This window comes from Camelus ferus, chromosome 9 (assembly GCF_009834535.1).
Source record: "Camelus ferus isolate YT-003-E chromosome 9, BCGSAC_Cfer_1.0, whole genome shotgun sequence".
NCBI classification, from domain to species: Eukaryota; Metazoa; Chordata; class Mammalia; order Artiodactyla; family Camelidae; genus Camelus; species Camelus ferus.
The window spans coordinates 77,739,566-77,753,301 of NC_045704.1; positions in this window are offsets into that span (position 1 = coordinate 77,739,566).

Consider the following 13,736-nt stretch of genomic DNA (forward strand, 5'->3'; position numbering starts at 1 on the left):
ACAGATATACAATACATGTTAAAAAACAACAACAACAACAAGCAATGTACTTGCTATGCAAACTTACCTTTAGTGCAAGTCTTCCAGCTTCCGCACTCCCTGCCTTCCAACCAAATGGCAGCCTGTTAGCCTGCCCTATACAGAAATTCTGGAACTGCTACTGATCCTAAGGTCCTATGTTTTGCAAAGTTAACAAGTCATAGGTCTGAGCCCTTCCCCGGGGTTATTATTTGCATGGAGCATCTTCAGTCTACTGTTTGGGCCAGACAGGCAGGGACTGCCAGTGAGGCTGTACTGGTGAGGGTGAGGAAGGGGCCAAGAGAGGGTGCGATTGAGCACGTCCTCAAACCTAGAGCCATCTCCCCATGACTGTTCCAACAACTTTGAGGTTTGAAAGCATTAACTTCCCTCCAGGTTTCCCTCATTTTCTTTGCCTGCTTCCACAGACAGTACACCCGCCCTCTCTCCCTCCCACCAAGGTCACCACTCAGCAGGCTTTGATAAATGTCATCTTTTTTTTTTGAGAGTCGCCTTGGAAAAAGGCAATTTGACTGCAGTGAGGCAGAACAGGGAGCTGAACGCCAGCCGCCCTTTATCGACCAAAGCCCAACCCCAAGAACAAAACGAAGTGCATGTGGGCTGCCTGGGGCTCCTGGTGATCCCCAGCCGGCCGCCTCTCCCCGGGGATCTGTGCGCTGTGCAGAAGCCGGCAGCGCAGCGCCTAGGTCCTGCAGTCGGATATCCTCCTCCCTCTTTTCATCTCCCCAGCCCTTTGTCTTCTGCTACTTGTTTCCTGGCTGGTAACTAAAGGTCCCTGAGAACCCCCACGGCTCTGGGGGCGGGAGCCCTCTCCACTGTGCAAGCAGTGGGCTGCTGATTAGTGCGGGAAATAAATAACAGCAAGCTAATTATCTCCTGATTGCGGCTTGCCTCGCTAACAAGGCCGGGCTGGAGTGGTGATGTGGCAGCTGATACTATTCCAAGCATGCTTCTGGGTGCAGGGAAATTTCCATGCCTTTCCAGTCTGGAGACACTTCCCTTCCCAGATGCTCTGGAGTTCTAAGTGGAGATGTTCCCACTCCTGCTTCTCCTGGTGGGTGACGGGAGCTGGCTTCTCATAGAAGCAGGGAAAGGCTTTCAGGCAGTCTTGGGGATTGGCCAAGGTCATAGAGAGATGTGTCCACAGGGACCATACTCTCCAGCACTCAGGATCCTAATTACATCTGCTACTCCAACTGCTTGAACTGAGTGGTTCCCATCAGGCCTGCAAGCAGAGTAGAGAAAGTGCTGAGAATGCTGATCTGGGACTGGAGAGGTCTGGAGTCTAGTCCTACCTCTGTGACCTCGGACATGCTCCTTAATCACTCAGGTCCTCAATTCCCTTTCTATAAAATTAGGGTTAGGCATTTCTCTATGAAAAGATTAGGAAAACCTTGGAGCTTTGCCTAACTTTAGAAATATGACTCTGTGACTCTAACTCTGAAATTTAGACTGTGATATTAGGAGAGCTCCCAAGGCCTCTCATGTTCACATCTCCAGGCTGTTTTCCTTTCCCCAACATTATTGCATTGTTCTCCACTTTTCCCACCTGCTTGACCCAATTTCTCTAACCCCCTCAGTCTTAGAAATTTGTCTTTCCTGGAGAGAGGAAGGTGAGGAACATCATCCTCAGGAAGATTTAAGTTTCTAGTAGCCTGGGCTGTGCTGATTGCTGAACCAGTAGCTATGAGCCTATGAATAGCCAGGATGTGGAGGTGACAAGTAACTGCTGCTGGCCTCCTGTGTCAGAGGAAGAAATCAACTTGTGCCCCATGCCTTTTGGACCATCCTCAGACTCTGGGTCCTGTCACCAGCTCATCACCAACCACAGAGTTATCTTGTGGAAAACTGAAGGGCTGTCCCCTCTCACTGGGGAGACTCACCTTTAAAGGGTGGGTCAGTCTCCTGCCAGAGGTCAGGTGCTAGCAAAGTCAGGTTTTTCATCTGATGAAGATGAATCCATGAAAGAGCAAACCTGGGCCATAGTCCCCTTGGGAAAGAGGAAGGGAGAAAAGGTGGGGCTAGTGTCATGCTTGGGCTAAGGAGGAAAATGTCGCTTTTAGAATAGTGAACGTTTCTGAAAAATAGGGTTACAGCCTCCCTGAGGTATCAGGTGCATGCAACCTGGTCTGATCTGATGGGAAGAGACCTCAGGTAGGAATCAGAAGGTCACATTCAACATGATGCTTTATCACTTCTAAAGGATAAACTTGGGCAATTCATCTACTTTCTGTATAGTTAGGGTGAGCTAACTAATGTGACTGATAACCCCCAAGTCTCAGTGTCAATACAGTACACAAGTCGATATCACACACACATAACAGTTTAATGTTGATGTCCAGTTGATGGCCTTCCACAGGGTGTCTCAGGGATTCAGAACTGTTCATCTTGTAGCTCTGCTAACTGCTACAGGCTTTGGAATCCACTACTGGATCCTTTATATTCAGACAGCAAATGCAAAAGAGGCAGGGAGCACGCAGAGTGGTGTGGAAGGTTTTACAGGTCTGGAAATGGCATTCATCACTTCTGGCCACATTCCACAGCTCAGTCATATGACCACACCTGATTGCAGGGGAGGCTGGGAAATGTAGTCAAGCTTGAACCTGGGAGGTAAAAGGAAATGATTTGGTAAACAACATATCTTCTTTGAAATTTTGTTCCCGAATTTATCAGTAGGGCAGAGGGTCTCTACTTTTGTCATCTTTACAAAGTTAGCGTGAATATAAAATAGGTAAACAGATTATGAGAAAGCTTTAAAAATGCAGAACACACACTATTATAATCTGTTTTTCAAATTAATCTAGAAATAACTTCATAAATACTGGCCCTATTAATCTATTAGAAATATCTAAAAATGCTCTGTTATTGGAACAGCTATCTTTAGATTATATAACAAGTGTCTGGATAACTGTGGAATTGATATCAATATGTGATGAAGACAAACTTCAATAAGTCCAAACCTTTAAAAAATTATAGAATGTGCCCTTCCTCTCCTCTTTCCCTTTGATGTGGATGGAGGATTCAGCTAGCACAGTGGATGTGGTCAGTGGGACTGGGGCCAAAATTTGGCCAGTGCAACCAGCATGTCTGGCTGAGCCTGGGGCAGAGAAGATGCCTGTATGGCTGGGAGACTGATGGTAAGTAGAGGACTTGAGAAAATAGACAATATATTGAAGATAATGGGAGCTTTGTTTCTCATGGTTAGTGAAAGGAGTTTTGCTTATGGAAAGGAAATAAACCATCAGAATTGGGGCAATTAGTTTGAATTCATGTTTTTAACATTGATAAATAGATGTAGAGTGTGTGTGTGTGTGTGTGTGTGTGTGTGTGTGTGTGTACATATATACTTCTAGCTCTGTCTGCTGAGAGGTCCTAGGTACAATGATACTCCAAAGGCAGTGAACACACCAATCACTCAGATCCTAGCTTCTAAATACCATTTTCCACTAAAAAGAACCAGGACTGATAAGCCTAGATGAAGCCAGAGCCTCTCCTTGTGCTAGAAAGTAAGGAAATACTAAGAGAATAATAGGAAGATGTCAAGAGGAGACATAATCCATATTGAAGGGACACCCACAGGTCTAGTCTGGAACAATTTAGGCATCAAAGTAAATAATTTTAGTACTAGTGTTCAGTATAGTAATCCACTGAATAAAGTAGGAATGGATGAGTTGATACAGATATAAATAAATACATGGGAAGAAGAGAAGGCACTTACATTAGAATACCAATTGATAAATACAGAAAAGAGATGAAATTAGAAAATTACCATTTGGCAGCCATCATAGTAATAAATGACTTAGGCAAAAATCATCAATGGGTGCTAAAACCTGTGGATGAAAAAAAAACTTTTTATTGAAATACAGTCCATTATAATGTATCAGTTTCTGGTGTACAGCACCATGTCCCAGTCATGCATATACATACATATATTTGTTTCCATATTCTTTTTCATTAAAAGTTATTACAAGATACTGAATATAGTTCCCTGTGCTATACAGAAGAAACTTTTTTAAAATCTATTTTTATATATAGTGGCAAACATTTGCAAATCTTAAACTCCCAAATTTATCCTTTCCCACCCCCTTCCCCCGGTAACCATAAGATTGTTTCCTATGTCTGTGAGTCTGTTTCCGTTTTGTAGATGAGTTCATAGTGTCCTTTTTTTTCTTTCTTTTTTTTAGATTCCACATATAAGTGATATCATATGGTATTTTTCCTTCTCTTTCTGGCTTACTTCACTTAGAATGTCGATCTCTAGGTCCATCCATGTTGCTGCAAATGGCATTATTTATGGATGCAGAATATATTTACATGGTTTCAAAGTATCTCCTCACAAATGCTTATTAATTGATGAGCACACAATACTTACAATCAAATTTACAGTGGAGAAACTGGCTGACTTGATCCCAAACAACTGATAAAAGTTAGCACCCCCTATACAGGACAAACCAACATTGTGTGCCTCTTGTGGAGATAAGCTAAGAACACAGCATCATTTCTGTAGCATTCCTAACCAAAAATGCATAACCAGAATCACTCATAAGGAAACATCAGCCAAACCCAAACTGAGGGCCATTCTACAAAATAACTGGACTGTATTCTTCAAAAAGATCAAAATCATGAACTATCAAGGCAAGGAAAGACCAAGGAACTGGTCCAGATTGAAGGGGACTAAAAAGACAAGACAACTAAATGCAACCATGATCCTAGACTGGATCCTGGACCTGTAAACAATGTTAATAGGGCAATCAGTGACATTTGAATGAGGTCTCTAGAGAAGAGGATGGTTTTGTAACAACGTTAGTTTCCTGATTGTCACGTTGTACTGTAGTTATGTGGGAGAATGCCCTTGTTTGTAGGAAATGTTTACTGGGGTGTTAAGAGCTAATGGGCAGAAATAACATATATATGAGAGGGATGGGAAAGGGAGGGAGGGATGGAGGCAATGCTTGAATTGAGGCAAGTGGGGTAAAATTTGAAACCTAAAACAAATTGAGGAACTTGGTGAAAAAATAATATAGAAGTTCTTTGTACCCTTTTCACAACTTTTTTGTAGGTTTGAAGTTATTTCAAAATAAAAAGTTATAAAAGACTGTATAATGCATAGGATACAGAACATCTGTGCCTTCGGGCTCAGGCAGGAGAGACACTTGGTGAGAGGAGGAAGTTAGCGGGAGGTGAGAAGCAGTAAAATGTCATAGAAAGCAAACAGGGTTTGGGAACAATGACCTAGACTGGGTCCTGATCTCTTCACCTACCAGTTGAGTGATCTGGAAAAAGGCCCTTCACCTTTCTGAGCCTCAGATAATAGTATGTGTCTCCTAAGAGTACCACGTGGCTTAAATAGTAATGTATGTGACAGTCTTTTGTAAGTCCTAAAACATGATACCAAATATAAATCATCAGTAGTATCTCTCCCAGAAAGCTACAACTAATGAATGCAAAATTGTCCCTTCAGTCCTGACATCTCTTAGCTCCTCATCCCGTTACCATCGCAACGTTGTTATTCTCAGAGATTACTCCCTTCGTGGACTGAGAAGCGAGGAGGCCCAGCACCTGGGAAGGGGGACAGCTGATGTCAGAGCCACAGGATTGCCAGGGTGCGTGCGTCTGTGTGTGCACTATGTGTGTGCACACACTCACGCCCCGAAGCTTCAATTTTAGGCGCATTCTCCGTGAGCAGAGAGACCCTGTGGGGACTGAGGGATGCTGTTATAGGTTCATAAACCTCTGCTAGTGGGGCCTGGGTAGTCCCCTCTAGAAGGAGAGGCCCTTTGCTTCTGTCACTCCTGACAAAAATATTTGTGTATACAATGTTGTGATACAAATCATTCTCTGGCAACTTAGGAATCAGGGTCCTAATGCCATGCGTCCCACAGTGGAGCTGACAGACAGCAGTGTGGGGTAATGAAAACCATCATTCCTGTTTTATACACTTTCCAAAGCCTCACTTGGAGGACATTCCCCTCTGTGAGCCTTAAAGCTACAGCGACCTGTGAGGCAAATATTACTCTCTGCATCTTGTCACAGATCAGAAAAGTCTAAAAGCCAGAGGGCCCAGGACCTGCCCCAATCCACAGGGCTAATCTATGGCACCCGTGGGACACCCAGCCAGGACTCTGCCATTGGCTCTCCTCGTCAGGACGGGAGATGGTTTGTCCCCGGCGCCTCCCTCGCTCCCTTTCCGACCTCAGGGGGACGGCTTCCTGTGCCCTGGGCCTCAGAGCTCTTCTGCCACAAGATCCCCACCCAAAGCACCCTATGTTAGGGTTCGCTCCCTAGGCTGTCTGGCCACCCCTTCCCCCCACATTCCAGCTGGAACCATAGGGATTCAGCATCTTAGCCCCTGATGCTTAAGGCTGTCACCCCCTGTTCTGGAGCCAAAGGAGGAGACAGTAAGGGTGAGGCTATCCTGCCGATGGCCCCAGGAAGCCGGCCCCAGGAACTCATTTAGAGGCCCTTTCAGATTCTGAGGCCAGTGGCCGTGTCATCTTTAAGTCCAGGTAGACATTTCTTTCCTCATAGCTCCAGCAGAAGGAGCGATATTTAATTTCTTCTAATTCACTCCATCCCTGTGAGTCAGGCTGGACGAGGTTCAGCAGTGCCAGGTTATCAGCAGGCTCCCTCTGCCCTCGGCACCTCTTGGACCCAGACAGACCAATGGATCAACATCAGACACAGCAGAGCCTAGCCGGTCTCCACTCCACCAGATCCCTTGGTAGCAGCCGCTCCAGAGCTGACGGAGGCTCTCAGGAGAAAGGGGACCTGCTGGCAGCGCTGGTGACCAAGGTGCATTCGGACTGGTCCCAGGTGCCCCCTCTGCTCTGAGAGGCCTGAGGAAGAGGGTGCACTCTGGGTTTGTTAGATTAGTGGGACATGCTGGATGGGTCAAGGGTGAGCCACTAGACCTTGAGCTGTGGCTTTTGGAACTTAGAGCCAAGGCCCTGTGGTGGAATAGAACCAACACTGACCACCTGGGAGTTGGCAAGCCCGGGCTCAAATCTGCTCTGCCCAACTGGGTGTCCTTGAGCAAATCGTTTCTCCTCTCTGGGACAGTTTCCTCGTCTGTAATGAGAGGAGTACATTTCAAGGGACCTTCCGCCCTTTGTGCACTTCTAGTCATAGCAGTCTGCCAGCTCTTCAGGGCCGGAGCCGAGCCTAGAAGGAACGCAAGTCTGCAACCCAGGCCTTCCAACTCCCGGGCTCAGTTAACTGCTGATTCTGGAAACAGAGGCTAGGGCAGGATGTTTGGGGAGCAGAGGGCACTGCACAGCCTGGCCTCTGTTCCGTGGGGTAGGGAAACTGCCCAGGGACCCAGCACTGGGACCCATGGTGGTGCTGGGGTGGTAGGGGTGGGGGCAGGATGGAAGGGAGCCTGGTACCTCCCCCAACTCTACTGTTGGTAAGGCCTCCACCAGTGGCCTGAGGACATGTGTCTGAGAGACGTCGGGGCTGCATTAGAATTCCATATAGAACAAACAGGAAAGGAACAGAGAGAACTAAAGTGAAGCACTGACTGCAATCAGCCAGGCATATACAGCTTAAGGCACGGTAGAGTTTGCTTTCTCCTTCTGTAAAAAGAAGAGCGTGGCTTGGGGTATTTTGGAGGCCTCAACACTTCCTAAATCCATAAGTAAAAAGCTGGTTCATTAAAGCTGAAGTCCCCTCTGACTGTGGGCCTCCTAGGGTCGGCAGCCGGGCAGTTTTCCTCCTGTCTTAAGTCCTGCCCAGCTGACCTGCTTACCAGACCAGGGAGAGGGAGAAAGAAAGTGAGAACTACCATCTCTTCCCCCTCCCTCCTTCCACCACCCACCACTCCCCAAGGGTCGGAGCATCCTCTCCCATCTCCCCATCCCCACAGGAAACCCAAGCCAGCTGGCCCAGGGGCACAGAGAGGTGGCCCCAGGCCAGCAGGAACAGCTGCCTTAGGTGTCATCTTGCTGTGGGGGTGGGGAGAAGCTGGACTTTTAAGGTCTCCTCTGAGACCCACGTGGGTAACCTGAACCCCTTTCCTGCCCTTCTAATCCCCTGAGAGAGAAATTCAGGGGGTGCCGGTGGGCCAGATCAAGATCAGCCCAGAAGCCGCAAGTCAGAGTCTGTCTTCAGCCTCCAGGCTGGATGGAGCTGAGCTTTTGTGTGTGAACTCGGAGGAGCTCAGCCCCTGCAGCCCAACCCGGAGAGAAGCGCAGCCCAGAGTGCCAAAGCGGGCAGCCACCAGGCGCTTCCCCGACAGACAGACGGGGTATTGATCCTGCTCGCACGCCCCCTCCCTCTCTCCACTTCATGGCGCAGCTAATGGCCTGGAAAAAACTGGCCAGCTGTTCCCCAGCTGTGACATAATGAGCTCAGGGACAATCAATGCCCATTCTGGTCTCTAATTAGGCCGAAGAGCTGGCTAGGGTGAGAGTGTGGCCTGTTTCCTGAGGGCACCACTTCCACTCCAGTCCCCAGCTGCCGTCTGCTGGCAGCCACCTGGGCCCACGCATCTGTGCCCTGGAGGAGGGGGCAGGGCCATCGAGTGGCCCTGGGGAGTCTTCTGACCCAGAGCTCCTTCTCTAACAGCACAAGTAGGGACTCCATAACCGTGTTAGTGGAGGTGGATAGGCTGGTGGGGAGAACCTGGCCTGCACGTGACACCCCAGGTCCCCAGCTTCCTGTCACATCCCTCTCTCTGCCTTGGTTGGCCACTCTGTACAGTGGCTTTCAATCCCAGCCCTCCAACTCCCTGCCCTGGAAACCCTGCCCGGGACCCTCCTCATAACTAGTCCTAGATGCCCAAGCCTGGGGCTGCAAGGAGGAGGCTCATAGCAAGTTTGGCTCCTAGCCCAGCCTCCCTCTGCTATTTATACTCTCAGTCCATGGAGGGATGGATCCAATTCTCAATGTACTCGCTGCAGAGGAGGAAGTGAGGGTGGAGGGAGAGATGGAAAAGGAAAGGTGGACACTGAGGCAAAGAAACAGAGCGGTGGGGGAGCAGAGGCCCAGGGCAGAGAGGCTCTGAGACTTGGAGAGCTCTGAGAACAGGACAGGGAGAGCAGATGAGAGAGATCAAAGGAAGGAAGCCAAGTAAGAGACAGAAAAGGGAGAAACGGGGCCATCAGGGAAGAAAGAGAAGATGGAATACAAGAAGCAGTATACACCCTATGCTGAGTAGGGTCAAGGCCAAGGTGCTGGATCAGATGCCCGTCAGGGAAGCTGAGGTGTCGAGCAGAGCATGTCCAGGGACATGATATAAATGATGGGAGTCAGGAGAGATTGCCTGGGGTCAAAGAGGCACAGGGAGCAGAGCTGATCTGGAGGGAGGGGGTGTGGGTGGGGGAGTCCAGAGATGGGAAGGCCAGGCAGGGACTCTTCCGAGAATCCAGGCTGTGGGCTCTGCTTTCTGGGGATGAGGGTATGGGCTGGAAGCAGGAATCAGAGCAACATGGGGAGAAGGAGAGAAGGTGACTGTTGGGGGCTCTGGAGTGAAAAGGCTGGAAAGGGTCTAGGCTTTCTGCAGCCTCCACTCTGGGGCTGCTCAGTCTGGGTAGCCCAGACCTGGGAGGCAACATTGTTCACATCCTCCAGCCCTCCTAACATCCACACAGTCACATAAAAACCAGTCAGATGGAGCCCCTTAGTGGGGTCTTTCTGGGACTCAGCCAACACTGGTCATCCTTTCCTGGGCCCCTTCCCAGCCCTAGGGCTGAATCTCTTTCTGACTGTGGTTCCCAGAGGAATGACCTGGTTTGTGGAGAACAGAAGTGCCCACTGCTATTCCCTGCACCCGCCCCCTGCCCCCAGGCCCTGAATCTCTCAAACTGTCAGAGCCCTGGGAAGAGAAGCCACTTGAGGATAGCAGCTGCTGATTCACACTCAAAATCTAGAGCAGCAAAGGACCTCAGAGAGCGCCGACAGGCCTAGTCCGACTCTCATTTGGAGCTGGGGCTCAGGGAAATGGGGAGAGGAGCACTGCTCACTTATGCAGATGCAGCCTCTGGACCCTGAGTTCAGTGCTCCTTCTAGGATGCCAGCCTGCCCATCTCTTCCTAACCACCTCCTAGGAGTGGGAGGGATTTTCTGTTGGGAGCCCTTGGCCCTCTTGCCTGGCCCTCTAAGCCGAGATTGTGGAGGGTCAAAAAGGTGAAAAGTCAGGGCCCTCAAGACAGCAGGTTCCCTAGGAAGATGAAGCCAGTGGGGGTTTGCAAGTGAGAAACCTCTAGCTGGAAAGGGCTGTTGACTCTTTGCAGCTCTGTGGCCAACACTGCCCCCTTGTGTCTTCTGAATGTCAGAGCAGCCTAGAGGCCCCGAAATGGAGTAGTTGGTGTCTTCCCATCTGCCCAGGTCTTCACCATCCAGGGACACCTGTCCCCAGGGCTGATTTAGACCCTCCAGTGCTACCCCTCCAGGCTAGGTCATCTGAGAGACCAAGCTTTCACACACCATTCTCCAGGAGAGTCCTCAGGTAGGTAGGTGAGGGGTGACAATTGCCTCCAAGGGCCAATCACAAGCCATCTCTCCATCCCTAAGGAGCTCTGGGTCTGAGAGTCTGGCCCTTCCTTGGACAAAGGGGTGTGAGAGTTGAATGGGGTGTGGGTCTTGTTTTTAGGTGGGTCAGGAATGCGTGGAGAGGACTTTGGAAGAAAAGAGAATGTCAGGGAAAGAGGCCACAGGTCCTGTATCCCTGCGCCCAACTATGCCCAGCCTGGCAAATGAAGGGTCAGGTTACCCTAGAACTCAGCGGGGTTGGCAGGGCTGAGTACACATCTTTCAGTAGGGACTGTCCCAGAGATGTAGAGCAGGGGTGCCCCCTAGAGTCAGAGACCAGGCACTGCTGGGACTGCTCTGTGGACCCCAATTTGGGAAATCCAGCACAGCTCTGTTCTTAAATCAGAGCCCAGAACCTGGCCATGAGCTGGGCAGCTGGGCAGCCTGTGCTGGAAGGAGAAGCTGGGTGGTCCAGGGTGTCCTGTCCCTGCAGATGAGGCTGGGCAGCTTCTTATGACACCATGAATCTGGAAGGGAGAATTTCCAGGCACTCAAGTTACCACTCCACCCTTCTCGACCTCCACAGAATGGACATGCAAGTCACACATGAGATCCCCACCTGGGACGCATAAGTATCATTTGGTCTCTCCATCACTTCATCTCTGACGGCCCCTTTCCTGAGTTCACTCTGTCATAGGTTCACAGGGACTATCTCCTTGATGACCTATATGTTTGTTCTCTTCTCTTTAGGCTTGAATGACAAAGAAAATTCCCAGCCTCAAGTTCAACCTCTCACTCTGGAACTTGTGGGTTCAATAAATACTTATCAACTGACTCACTTAAAGATGGGAGATGGTGGCATCTATGGCCCTGTATTTACCTGTTCAAAACATTTTACTGTGCTCTTTTCAGTCTGATTTACCAGGCCTTCCACAGTCCAGCCAGTCAAGTTCTCTAGTCTCACTTCTTCCCTACACATAGATTATTTTTCAGTCAAAGTGGACAACTCACAGTGCCCTGATAGTCCGTAGACCTGCCTGTCTCCATGTTTTTGCTAGGCTTGCTCCTTCCACCTGAACTCTTCTCTTTCAGTTACTCACAGTTAAAACCCTATGCCTCCTCTAAGACCCATGCCACTTCCTTCATGAAGCCTTCCCAGATTTCCTGAGGGAGTGGGTTCTCTTTTTCCTTTGAATCTCCACAGCACCTTGACTCTCCTCTGAAGCTTATAACCAGCTTTGTCACCATTTTAGATTGTAAGCACCAAGAGGGCAATGTTCCTTTGTAACCCTCTCTCTCACCCCCTAAACAGAGCTTTTCGTATAGTAGGTGCTCAATAAACAATCAAGTGACATGAAGCCTGCAGTTTGGGCTGCTGGGGGCTGAAGAAGGTGGGAACAGCACACTCAGAGATTTCAGGTGACTACAGAATTGGATCAGAGTGGGGAGGCAAGGACTGTACAGAGAGGTGAGTGGGGATCCTCTGAGGGGACACTCAGACCTTTGCCTGGGGAGGAGGAGTACTTTAAAGAAGAGAACAGGCAGGTCAGGGCGGTGGTGGTGGTGAGGCCTTGGAGATATCGTGGGTTGAGGTAAAGAGCCTGGTATTAGGGGAACTTCAGGTTTGCCCCAGTGCCAGGTGTGATGGTCTCTCAACTGTATTTGGTAACAGGGCAGAAAAAGGGGGTGGGTAGGGATCTGGAGGATCGGATTCTGGTCACTTGTCTTTTGCCCTCTAGCTGTGTAGCCTTGGGCAAGTTACTCCCCCTCTCTGGGCCTATTCATTTGTAAAATAGTTACCTGACCTCTTATGACCCTTTCAGCTCTGACTCCAGGTCAAGGTTCTGAAGTAGAGGGGTACTGATTGATGGAGACCCCCCTCAGGCCTGAGCACCAGGAATGACTCCCATCTAAGGTTCTGTACCAGAGGTGACAGAGTCCAACGCCATGAAGAAGGAGACATGTGGCCTGGGTCAGCTGTGCTGTCTCAGAGGATGTGGAGGTGGGGAGCAGAGAGAGACAACACCCCCATTCAAGGTAAGGTGCCCGGGGTAGGTTATCAGGCCCTAGGGAAGAGTTTTCAGGGACCACCCCACTTCCTTCGCTGTGCTTCCCTGTCTTCTTCCTTATCCCATCCCCAGATTTAGTCAATACAGATCTGGGATTCAAATCCCAGCTGCTCAGCTTCATGGCTCTGAGAAAGTCAGTTAACCTCTCTGAGCCTCAGTTTCCACATGTGTAAATGGAGGTATTGAAACTAACTCAAAGGATGGTTGTGAAATCTCTCCTGTGAATGTGCCTGGTTCTAGGTCTACTGCTAGGTCGCCTTCCCTGCCCGAGTCTGGAAAAGGACTCCTGGCATGGATTGCCCCTCAGGCCACAGAGCAAACGGTCAATGGTGCTCTGCAGGTACACCGGGGGTGGGGCGGGCTTTTGCAGGGGCAGGCCAATGCCGAGGAGGTTGGATGGGAAAAACAGACAGGGGAGTATTGCCCCAGCAGCCCCTGGTGCTAGTGAGGAAGGGCGACTCTGTCCATAGACCTGCTTATCGTGCAACCACCAAAGGCCCGGCAGCTCTCTGGGAATTTTTCTTCAGGGGTCCAGCATGGAGCCCCAGCTGATAGATGGGGGGTGGGTAGCACGGGGAAGGCTCCCCCGTCTCATAGCAGGCCTGGCCTGCACATGCACTGTGGGTGTTCCTGTCACTCTTTTGAGCCTGGTTCATCCAAGGCCCCCAGTTTCTAATCTGGTTGGGAAGGATTTATTTTTGGGTCCCTGTAACCTAGCAATGGGCTCACATGACCAGTGGCAGCTGCAGGCTGAATATACTGTCGGATCTTGGCTCCTGGCAGGGGGTGTAGGCCAGACTGTGGGGGAATAAAGGGAATGGAAAGGCTTTCACCTCTGCTTTCCTCCAACTCCCTTTGCAGCCTCTCAGCCTGGCCGCAGATGGCGGGCAGGGGGTGGCTGTCTGGGGAGCAGCCAGGGCTGGCGTGGGCACAGGGAGCTCTGGACAGCCGGGAGCTGCGTTGCGGTGGGGAGGTCCCAGCTGTGAGCCAGCTCTCCACGTGGGGAGGGTTGGGAGTCCATGTGGGTGGTGGTGGGTGCAGGGAGGGCGCTGTGTCGGCATCCTGTGGGGTGAGGCCAGTGTTTGTAGGCTCTCAGGGACACCCCTGGTTGATGCTGGAATCCCAACATCCAGCTTCTTTCCCTTTGTTCCCTGTTAA